We start from the raw sequence: 8,309 nt of genomic DNA on the forward strand, positions 1-8,309 counted from the left end.
AATCACCATTGTTCTTGTTCAAACGCATCCACAGGGGCCAGAAACAGATCTACAAGAGGGGAGAGAGAAATGGAGTTGTAGCTTTTGGCTTGGTCTCCAGATTGGACCTTTAACTCCTGCTGAGTAGGGAGGACTCAGTGGCTGTAGGTGGCATAGTGGACAGAGGTCTGGTCCTGAAATGAGTTTGAATTTGGTCTCAAATACTTAACTGGTTGTGTGACCCTAAGGCGAGTCATTTCATCTCTATTTACCTTGGTTTCCCATAAAATGGAGACCATACTTACCAATCAGGGTTGTTGGAAACATCAAATGAGATAATCATTGTAAATCATAAGTAATTGTACATTATAAATTGGCTGTATTCATATATAACAAGAATAAGTGTTGTAGGATAAATGGATTAGGAAAAAAAAAAGCAACATGGTTTCTGAAAGAGAATGCCATTAGACCCTATGACAAAGCACAAAGAACAATGGACTGGAAAGAGATACAGGTTTGAATCCCGACTGGTGCTTCCTACCTGCGTGACTCTGGATAAGTCACTCCACTCCCTTGGGTCTCAATTTCCTCATTTGTAAAATGGGTGAGTTGGGCTTATGGATCTCTAAGGACCCTTCCATCTTCTCAAGCATCCTATGAATACAACTACAAGGGGCATTGGGGGAAGTTTCCTAGGGGATCATTAGAGTTGAATATTAAATTCCTGCACATCCTTTAAAAGCCAACATCACTCTACCCTGCTTTGGCAATGCATATGGGAGGAAGGCATTACTCTTTGGCCTCTGGGAGAAATTTTCCAAAATGCTCAGCTCTGGACACACACCGAGCCCGCCCTGGAAATGTATACCCCTTCTCTCCAACCTCCTTCACATGGTTTTCCTTGAGGCCCATCAGGGAAGTGGCATCAATTTCTTATACTCTCTCATTCAGAAAGTTACCCCGCTATTTAATCCCACACCCACCCGGCTGTAACTGGAGCCTTGACCTTCCTTTCCTCCAAGCTAACTCAGCCACCCAGGAATCCAACCCTGGGTCACTAGAGGCATCAGATCCAGGTGGATGGTGGGGGCGGAAGGCATGCAACCTGAGGAGGCCTGGCTGTCTTTGTACCCAAGCAATTAGAATGGGAGCTGAGGGCAGGAGCTGGCCCAGGGATGAAAGAACCAGGGCTGTGATGAGAACAAGGATGATGAGAAACAGGAACTACTATTTCCTTAGTGGGTTACAGTACACAAAGTATTTGTCTATGCATCACCCATTTTAAAGGTGAGGAGACTGAGGCATGGCATTTGAAATGAATCCATCAGCGATATGAAATAAGTTTTGGAGCCAGAATTTGGACTGAGGACTCCACTGTAGCCAAATGTCCTGGCTATGAGAGAGAGAGAAACAGACAGACAGAGAAAGAGAAGAAGGAAATCTGTTTCAAGGCTCATTCTGCCTCAGTGGTTCCAATTCTGTCCATCAGCTTGTGATCATGCATATAGAATGCTCTGTAAACCTTAAAGTGCTCTACATCACTTTTAGCTTCTTTCTGGCTCTATGTTCTTTCTCACTTGTTCTCAGTGTTTTTTTATTCCTTTCTTTGCTACTATCTCTCTTTCTCAGTGTCTTACTGTCTGTCTCTCCCTGTGCTGCCCATTGTGTCTCTCTGTCCTTGTCCTATCATAATCTTTCTCCCCTCCTCCCTTTGTCTCCTGTGCTCTGTGACATGTGACCCTGAAAATCCTGGGTTCCCATGGAGATGGAGGACAGGCTTAGAGCTGTCCCTGAAAGCCCTGTGAGGGGCCCAGGACTTCCTGTGGAAGGGACGTTGGGCTCTCTCCCTGACGAGGCTACATCCTGTCTCATCCAAGGGCTTCTTGAGGACTTTGAGACCCTGAGGATGGCCCCATGACCTCTTTGCCTCCCAAGTCAAGGCTTTTAGCTTTACTGGATGGAGTCACCAGGAAATCAGAGAAATGTGGATAGAGAGGGGGGAAAATGCTAACTTCACTAAAACAGAACCTGGATTAAAATTCTGATTCTGATATTTTCTCCCTTCTAGAGAAGTAGCTTAACATTCCTGGGTCTCAGTTCCCCCATGTGTAAAATGAGGTAGTTGGACTAGATGGTCTCTAAGGTTCCTTCTGACGCTCAATATAGGGACCTGTATTTTTATTCATATAATTGATAAAGTTTGCTATTTTAGTTGCAACCAGTTCCTCTGGGTTGATCAAAATTGGTCTAGAATAGTTTTCCTCTTGATAGTCCTTTTAAAGAATGAAATTATCATATAGGCAAGCTGAGAATTCATCAGCTTCTCTGCTTTTGGCAGACACAAGACAGGCAGAGGCAGGCAGACAGAGAGAGAGGAGAGACAGAGAGAAACAAAGAGGCAGAGAGAGGTCTACAGATAAACAGAAGGGGGGAGAGAAAGAAAGAGACAGTCAGAGAGAAATGAGAAAGACAGAGAGACAAAGGCCAAGAAAGTCAAAGAGAGAGGAGGAGGGAAAGAAAGACATAGAAAGAAAAAGAGAGAGCAAGAAGGAGGAGAAAAAGAGAAGGAAAAAAGATAAGGAACGAGAGAGGAAACAGGAAGAAGAGAAGGAATGAGAGAGACAGGTAGAAAGAGACAGAGGGAAAAGGGGAAAAGAGGAGAATAAGGAAGAGGGGAGAAATAGGAGAAACAGGAAGAAATGTAGAAGAGGCAGATGAATAAAGACAGAGAAGAGAAAGAGGGCAAATAGAGATAGGAGATGATAGAAACAGAGAAAGAGAGAGATGAGAGAGACAGAGACAGACAAAAAGAGCAAGACAGAGAGAGCAGAAAGAGACAAAGAAAAGAGACACCGAAAGAAAAAAGAGAAACTGGAAGGGGGAGGGAGAAGAAAAAGTCAGAGAGAAAGAGAGATGGATAGAGAGAAGATCAAGAGAGAAGAGAAAGGAGAGAGATGTTGGAAAGAGACAGAGATAAAAAAGAAAAAGAGAGGAAAGAGAGAGAAAGGGATAAAGGAGACAGAGAAGAGAAAGTGAGAGACAGACAAAAAGTGGCAGAAAGAGGAGACAGAGAAGAGAGAGATAGACAGAATAGGTGTGCAAGCAGTTGCACATCTCTACCACATCACACCTCCACACCAGGTTCATGATATTTCCTGAACTCTCTTTCTTCTATTTTTTCCTTCTATCCAGGTTGTCTACAGTGGATCCAATTGCATTATCATTTGTTTTTTCTTCCATTGATCTCCACTCAAATGCTCTCCACTAGGCTCTCCTGCTCCAGCTCCTATATTTCCTCACTTGAGCGCAACTATCTAGTGCTAGTCTATCCTGCAAAACTCATTTTGTTTTTTTTCTAACAAGCTACATTGTTTCAGAGCCATATTCCATTATGGATCCTATCAATGATTCCTGACTTTAACTATGACTCCTTGAATTATGATCTCCAGTTCCCTCTGCTTGCTAACCATACTTGGTGTATCTCTATAGAGAGACTCTGGATTTCTCCTGGGTACTGTCTCCTATGAATTACTGGTCTCCTCTGCTGGAATTCCTCATATGTAGTCCCCATTTACTTTCCATAGTATCTGGCTTGGCAGATGTACTTGGGCAAAACCCTCACCTATTCCACCTAAAACCCCCCCAAGATTTGATTTGTAGGAATCCACAGTTTTTAAAGTAGACATTTAGGTAGACTCTACCTAAGAACATTTTCCTTCTTTGATTTTAAGTTGTGGTTCAAACATCCAGATCCTGCTTTCAGACACCATCTTTATCGCCAGTTGTTTATTTCCAAAGTTCATCTTTATCTTCTGAAGTCCCCACCTTCAGCTAGAAGTCATGATGAAAGTATCATCTGGATCCCCATAGTCTTCTGTTTCTTGTCCAGAATTCATAATCCTTACTGTCCTAGCTGCATGCCCCAGAAGAATGGCAAGCTTTTCTATTGTTCTTTAACATTAGGCTACCCCCACACTCCTCAATAGGTATCAGCCACTGTTATGGGTCTTGTAGTTAATTCTCTGATCATTATAGGACCTCTCCACTGGTGGTACCTGTGGTTCCTTAAAGTACAAGAAATGTCTTTCCCCATAGGGAAGCTCTGCTGTCTATGAGAAAGAGATTCATGTCTATTGCACAGAAGGCAATGTTCCCATGGTCCTTTCCTTTTCTTCTCCATGTCATAGTCTTCCATCCTCCAGATACAGGTCCAAATTTTCATTCCAACTCTTCAAGATCTTCTTTCTTTTCTCTTTGAATCTCCTCTTCTGTTCTTTTAAGAATTACTTTAGGGGGTAACCAAGTGGCTTTGTTGATTGAGAGCCAAGCTTAGAGAATAGAGATCCTGGGTTCAAGTCTGGATTCAGATACTTCTTAGCTAAGTGCCTCTGGACAAGTCACTTAATTCCCCATTGCCTAGCTTTTACTGCTCTTCTGACTTGGAACCAACATTCTATTAATTCTAAGATAGCAGATGAGGGGTTTTTTTTTTTAAGTGACTATTTTCCCTGGAAAAGTTCATACCTTTCTCTTCTCTCTTTTTTTCTCCTGGACTCAGGAGGAACTGAGTTGAAATCCAACCTCAGACACTAGCTGGGTGATCCTGGGCAAGTTGCTTAACTTCTGTCTGCCTCAGTTTCCTCAATGGTACAATGGGCACAACAATTAAATCCAGGGGAGTTGATAAGATCACCAATCAAGATAGTATGAAGGATAAAAGAAGAGGGTCAGGTATATTGTGAGGGATACCTATTGTTAGTGGATGTGACCTTAATGAAAATCCAGCTGATGAGACAGAGAAACAATAGTCATACCGTAGGAGAATCCAGAGAGTAGTGTAATGAAAACCTGAAGGGGAAAGAGTATCCAAGAGAAGAGGGTGATTGGCAATGTCAACTGGAAAGAGTATCCAAGAGAAGATGGAGATTGACAGTGTCAATGCTGAAGGAAAGTTAAAAAAGATGAGGCCTGAGAAAATGTCATGAGATTTGACATTTAGGGGATCATTGGTCATTTCGGATAGAGCTGTTGTAGTTGATTGGTTTCAATAGGGGAATATAGTTATTTACCAAATATTCACTATACCCCAGGCTGGGGGTGCCTGGTTTAAGCCTTCCAGGACCCATAGTAACCTAATTTCTTGAAAGTCTATAGAGGGACAGCTAGGTAGCACAGTAAATAGAGCACCACGCCTGGAGTCAAGAATACTTCATTTCAAATCTGGCCTCAGACACTTCCTAGCTGTGTGACTCTGGGCAAGTCATTTAACCTCCGATTGCCTAGCCCTTACCTCTCTTCTGCCCTGGAACCAAGTCTGACTCTCAATCCACTGAGGCACTTAGCTGCCCCTTTTACCTATAATTCTAACTGACTTGTTTTTCTGATTCCTAGCCATCACAAGGAACTAACTACTGGAGGGAGCTTGGATAATACAGGAGGGAGAAAACAGGTGAGTGAGTATTAAAAGCAAACATAAAGGGACAAAGAGAAAGTATGAGTCCTAAAAGTCTTAGGACATTTTATATGTGTGTGTGCATATATATATATATATATATATATATATACATATAATTTTTTAAAAATTAAACTCTTACCATCCATCATAGAATTGATACCAAATATTGGTTCCAAGTTGGTAAGGTCAAGGTAATTGGGGTTAAGTGACTTGCCCAGGGTCATGAAGTTAGGAAGTGTCTGAGATCAGATTTGTACCAAGGTCCTCTTGACTCCAGTCCTGGCATTTTTTCCATTGAGCCACCTCATTGCCCCAATAACTTTCAATAGCTCAAAATTGCAACGAGGTGTTTGGAGACCTTATATGGTAGAATAGAAATAATTATTAGATTAGGAATGAAGAGAACTACACCCAATCCCCAGTTTTACCACTAACCAATTCAATTGATGGACCATAAGCAAATCCAATGGCCTCTTTGGGTCTCCATTTCCTCAACTATAAAATGAGACAATTGGAATGTATAATATTAGAACTCAGATCATTCAAGTTAAATGAGACCTTAACTCATAGCCTCTTAGACTGGGGTAGGGAATCTTAGAATATAGAACATCATTTAATATTATGATCTTTTTGTAATTAGAGAGTATATGATATCTTCATTGAAAATTTATTTTGGGAGCAATTTGTCCTATACATAGGAAACAAGTGTTTGAAGAATTTTCATTGCTTGAAAAATTGGTGCATTACTGTGTCTTAACATCTGTTAACACTTTTAATAAAAACATTTTTAAAATTCAGGAAAAAAGAATATAGAATGTCAGATCTGGACTGGACCCAAGAAATTATCTCCTCCAATCCTTCAAGTTACAAGTGAGGAAACTGAAGGCCAGAGAGAGGAAAAGATTTACCCTCTATTTCCCTGCTAGAAGCAGATCCTTTCCAGATTTGATAATGCTGTGGATCTAAGTGGCTGATCTGGAGCAACATCGTAATGATTGACAATGAAAGTACTCATGAAATATTGGGTGTTATTGCCATGGGTGTGCTGACTGTTGAGTTTTCAGTAAGAGCATTTGTACCTCAGGAATGGGCTTGATTGGTTTATGGATTGTCAAGCTTGGTCTTCTTGCTGTGTCGCCTTCTTCTATAGGATAGGTCTTCTAGATCTTGAAGGAAGCCATTATTCCTCCATTTTCAACCCCTACCCCAGGTCTTCTCTTTTTCAGGCTCATCTCCAGCTCCTTCAGCTAGACCTGGTCTCCAGGGCTCATTCAATTCAATTCACCAAATATCTATTAAATATTGGCTGGCTTCAGTGCTAGGACCAGGGAGAATAAATTCTGGCTACCCTCAGGAAGCTTAGTCTAATGGCAGGGATGAAAGATACTCATACAGCATGGCTATATGAACAGAGTAAAGAAAATGTCTACTCTACCATCAGAGGGGGAAGGCTATTGTTGACTGGGAGAGGGGAGGCTGGTGGAAAAAGTTTCCCAGAGGAAGGAGAGTCTCTGGTAAAGCTCCATGATCTCCTTTGAACCTCAGGATAGGGAGAATAGTTGTTTTTTTTGTTTTGTTTTGTTTTTTTAATACAACCAGTGTTAAGTGACTTGCCTTAGATCACAGAGCTAGTAAGTATCTGAGGCCAAATTTGAACTCAGAAAGATGAGTCTTCCTGAGTCCCAGCTATCTACTGTGCCACCTAGCTCCTCGAACTCTCTCTCTCTCTCTCTCTCTCTCTCTCTCTCTCTCTCTCTCTCTCTCTCTCTCTCTCTCTCTCTCTCTCTCTCACACACACACACACACACACACACACACACACAGACTTGCCTTCTGTCTTAGAAGCAGTAGTAAGAATTGGTTAGGCTAGGCAGTTGGGATTAAGTAACTTGCCCAGGGTCACAGCTAGCAAGTGTCCAAGATTAGATTTGAACCCAGGACCTCCTCTCTAGCTGCCACTCTTGATAAACCAATTTTACCGAAGACTTAGGAGACCCAGATTGGGAAGTGGATTTGTCTCAGCTTATATAGGCTAGAACCTGGGTATCCTAATACCCTGGACTCTTTCCAGCTTTGGCCCAGGACCTCAAGAAGAGAGGATGGATTTTCCTTTCCTCTCCTTCTCCTTTCCCAGAATGAGATCATACTAGTCCCCGCTGTGGTGGTATTCTAGATCATCCAGTCTAGGAGGGGTGTTAGAGATAGTACAGTTCAAATCCCTTATTTCAGAAAAGAAAACTAAGGATCAAAGAGGGGAATGTGACTTGTTTGGGGTCACACAGATCTAGGTAGTAGCAGGGGCCAGATTTGAACCCTAGGTCTCTGATTCCATGTCTCATGATCTTTCCAGTACTGCTCTTGTCTATCTCTATGTTCCCAGAGCTGAATGGATAAGAAACTCCCAAAACATGTTAGAAAGAAGTCTTCCCCCTCTCTTCTATCTCTCCTCCTCCCCACAACTTATGGGAAGATCCTCAGGCTGAGGGAAAGGCTATTTTGAGAACCTCAAATATGAGCCCAGGTGTCCAGGGAACATGGGTAAACTGGGCACCTGGCCTGTTGGGGTTAGAATCTCCAACCCACTCCACTTGGGTGGCAACAATAGGGCTAGCATTTAAGACCTCTTACAGCTGGCTTCTCCCTACCTCTCCTGCCTTCATCGTTACATCTGCTAAACATTACCAGAATGCTTTCCCTTCGCCTCCATTTTTCACTCCCAAGTGCCTTCTTGCCCTTCCTGAGCTGAACCTAGGTGTCATCCCCACCATATGCACCTTGGCAGAATCCTGCCTATTCAAATCCCAGCTCAAGGTCAAGTGAAGAAGCATTTATTAAGAGCTGGGGGTGGGGGGGAGAGGAGCTAGTTGGCTCAGTA

Source organism: Monodelphis domestica, chromosome 4, assembly GCF_027887165.1.
Source record: "Monodelphis domestica isolate mMonDom1 chromosome 4, mMonDom1.pri, whole genome shotgun sequence".
Taxonomy (NCBI): Eukaryota; Metazoa; Chordata; class Mammalia; order Didelphimorphia; family Didelphidae; genus Monodelphis; species Monodelphis domestica.